The 3,900-nt window shown below is 39.3% G+C and overlaps 1 protein-coding gene across 5 annotated transcripts in view; it reads left to right on the top strand.

Annotated features, from left to right (window-relative positions):
• The window catches only part of SLC25A12 (solute carrier family 25 member 12), a 229,436-nt gene that overhangs the window by 148,849 nt on the left and 76,687 nt on the right, over positions 1-3,900 (top strand). The window lies entirely within an intron of this gene.

The following is a 3,900-nucleotide window of genomic DNA, read 5'->3' as shown; positions in this document are numbered from 1 at the left end:
GACAGGGCCCCACTCTGTTGCCCAGGCCGGAATGCAGTGGTGTGATCATGGCTTACTGTAGCCTTGACTTCCTGAGCTCAAGTCATCCTCCTACCTCAGCCTCCTAAGTAGTTGGGACCACAGGTGCCTGCCTGGTACCCAGCTAATACTTATTTATTTTGGTATTTTTTGTAGAGATGGGGTCTTTCTATGTTGCCTAGGCTGGTCTCGAACTTTTGGGCTCAAGCAATCCTCCTCCCTTGGCCTTCCCAAGTGCTGGGATTACGGACATGAGCCACTGCACCCGGTCAGATTCTGCTATTAACATCTGACTATTCTTGCTTTTTCATGAATCCATCCATCCCTCTATCCTTCCATCAATCCATCTTTTTTAAACATTTCAAAGTAAAGTGCAGACATTGATACACTTGTTAAATATTTTAGCATGCACATTATTTACTAGTATTCAATATTTGTTTTGATGGTTTTTGTTGTTGCTGTTTGTTTTGAGACCGGGTGTGTCTCTGTCACCCAGGCTGGAGTGCAGTGGCGTGATCTCAGCTCACTGCAACCTCCGCCTCCCAGGTTCAAGCAATTCTCATACCTCAGCCACCCAAATAGCTGGGATTACAGGCATGTGCCCTAATGCCAGGCTAATTTTTTTGTATTTTTAGTAGAGACAGGATTTTACCATGTTGGCCAGGCTGGTCTCAAACTCCTGACCTCAAGTGATCCACCCACCTCAGCCTCCTAAAGTGCTGGGATTACAGGTGTGAGTCACTGTGCCCAACCTTTGAGTGTTTTTCTTTAAATGTAAGATTTATACATAGTAAGAAAATGTAAATCTCAAACGTATGTTTGCTGAGCTTTGATAAATGTACAACCCTAGGTAGCCTCAGGTGACTTTATTTTTATTGTGTTAAAATATACATAACATAAAATTGACCATTTTAATGGTTTTTAAATGGACAGTTCAGTGGCGCTAAGTACATTCACATTGTTATGCAACTGTTATCGTATCCATTTGCAGAACGTTTTTGTCATTCCATACTGAAACCCCATACCCATTACATAATGACTCCCCATTCTCTTTCTTTCCACTACAACCAGCCCCTGATAACCACTACTACACTTTTTATTGCTACTATTTTAGCTGCCTTACATATGTAGAATAATACAATATTTGTCCTTTTATGTCTGCCTTATTTCACTTAGCATAATGTTTTCAAGGCACATCTATATTATAAGATATGTCAGAATTTCATTACTTTTTAAGGCTGAATAATGTACTCAGTTGACATATTTATTATTTTTTTTTTAGAGACAGTCTCACTCTCTCACCCAGGCCAGAATACAGTGGCACAATCATAGCTCATTGCAGCCTCGAACTCGTGGGCTCAAGCGATCCTCTTGCCTTAGCCTCCTTAGTAGCTAGGACTACGGGTATGTGTCACCATAACTGGCTATTTTTTGACTAATTTTTAAGTTGTTGGTGCTTTTGTGTATTTTTATAATATATCTGAAGGTAACTGAGTATTAAGGGATGGCTGAGTATTACCTCAACAGTTTCTTACAATAATGGTCTACTCACTAAAGATGCCAGATACCCTTTCTGGTTTTCAGCTAGAACTTTAAAATTGAGAGAGGATTAGGAGGCGTACAGTAATGGGAGAACTCCAAATTGAAGGCAGGAGTTAGGAGTCTTCAAGTAGACTCACTGATTTGCTGAATGTTTTTGAGGAAGATCACTTAACTTTTGCCTTTCTGGTCCTTCTGGCTCAAAAGTTGGCTGAATGTATAATTTGCCTTTTTGAATATGCTGACAGACAAAATGTAGATATTTAGTAAATTCCATAGACTTTATGTTTTAAACAAAGGGCTACTTAATTGGAAACCTATGTGACGAGTCTCAAACCCACCGGGACAGTGTGGTCTGTAGATAACTGATGAGCCCTGGTTGACCGCCTTTCTGGAGGAGAAAGATTGCTTGTCTTCAGGGGGCCAGTGCTACTTGGGACCAGAAACCTAGTGTTGTCCAAGCTTGCAGTTTTTCAAAAGAAACCAGAAAACTGAATATTTATGGGAAATCTTGTGATTTCTTAATGTCAACTAATGCAACTAAAAAATAGTACTTTGCACGACGAAGAAAACACATCTGTGGACCAAATTCATTCTGCCAGCTGATAGTTTGTGACCTTTGCTAGTTCAGGAAGAAGTTTTTGGCCCCTTCTCATAAATATAGAAGGTTTTACTACTGAGCATGAAATATGTTTTAAAGCTACGTATTCTGTATTTCAGGGTAGGTGTATTTTTTATGTCCAATTCCTGATACTATTTTGTAAAAACCAATGTGCTATACCTTTTAAAAGAAAACCCATAATCAGCCTATTTTTATTTTTAAAATTATTGGTCAGTATTTTTCTTCCTCAAACAGAAATTGCATGAAAGATATACTATAGAAAATCCTTGTCTCAATTAACACATTTTGAAATATATAGAATAATTAACATTGGACAAGTAAGGGAAGATTAGTTTCTTAGGAAAATACTTCATTGAAGACCACTATGCAGATCTGTGTGCATATGAGACAGATTTTTATAATGCTGTTACTTGGACACTCACTCCTTATGAGCAGCAAGATGATATGAAATCTTTGTAGCAAGCTTGCTATGAAAGATGATGAAGCTAGCATATGCTGGCTTTGTAAGGTCACTGCAAGCAATTTCTGTGTAGTTTTGACCACTGGTTAATTTTATAACCTTGAGTATTATAGGATTCATTAAGTTCTAGAAACCCAATATGAGTTTCCACACTTTTTGTTATGTTTTGTTTTGAAATGGGTCTCACTCTGTTACTCAGGTGGAGTGCAGTGGCTATCCACAGGCACCAGCATTGCATACTACAGTCTTGAACTGCTGGGCTCAAATCCTCATGTTTCATCCTCCTGAGCAGCTGAAACTACAGGTGCATTACATTGCACCTGGCTCCCACCTTTTTTGTTCTAATTTTTCCTTTTAACAGTTTTATTTCTAAAAAATAAAAAAAAATTTTTTTCGACAGGGTCTGGCTCTGTTGCCCAGGCCGGAGTACAGTGGCACGATCTCGGCTCACTGCAACCTCCGTCTCCTGGGCTTAAACTGTCCTCCCACTTCAGTCTCCCAAATAGTTGGCACTACAGGTGCACACCACCACACCTGGCTATTTTTGTATTTTTTTGTAGAGACAGAGTTTTGCCATATTGCCTAGGCTGCTCTTGAACTCCTGGGCTTAAGTGATCTGCCTGCCGCGGCCTCCCAAAGTGCTGGGATTACACGTGTGAGCCACTGCGCCCTGCCTCTAATAAGTTTTATTTTTATTTTATTTATTTATTGAGACAGAGTTTGCTCTGTCGCCTAGGCTGGAGTGCAGTGCCGTGATCATGGCTTATTATAGCCTCTAATTCCTGGGCTCAAGCAATCCTCCCACCTCAGCCTCCCAAGTAGTTGGGATTATAGGTGTGAACCACCATGCCCAGCTAATTTTTTATTTTTACTTTTTGTAGAGATGGAGTCTCCCTATGTTGCCCAGGTTGGTCTCAAACTCCTAGGCTCAAGCAATCCTCCTGCCTGGGCTTCTCAAAGTGTTAGAATTACAGACGTGAGCCACTGTGCCTGGCCAAAATTTTTATTAGTGACATTTCAAACATGTATAACACAGAGAATAATGTAAATTCTATGAACTCATCACCTACTTTTGATCATTACCATAATAATTATTAAATTTATTTATACCTCCATTTCATCTCCATCCTCTGGATTATTTTGAAGCAAATTCTAGATGTTGTATTTAATTTTAAGTGTCTTGCTGTATGTCTCTAAAAGATAAGAATGCTTAACAACCACAAAAACCTCCTAGAAACATTGATTTCTTTTTTTTTTTTTT

Source organism: Cebus imitator, unplaced genomic scaffold (assembly GCF_001604975.1).
Source record: "Cebus imitator isolate Cc_AM_T3 unplaced genomic scaffold, Cebus_imitator-1.0 Scaffold110, whole genome shotgun sequence".
In the NCBI taxonomy this organism is placed as follows: Eukaryota; Metazoa; Chordata; class Mammalia; order Primates; family Cebidae; genus Cebus; species Cebus imitator.
Note: the sequence above shows the minus strand (reverse complement) of the source record. Positions and strands in the feature narration are given on the sequence as shown.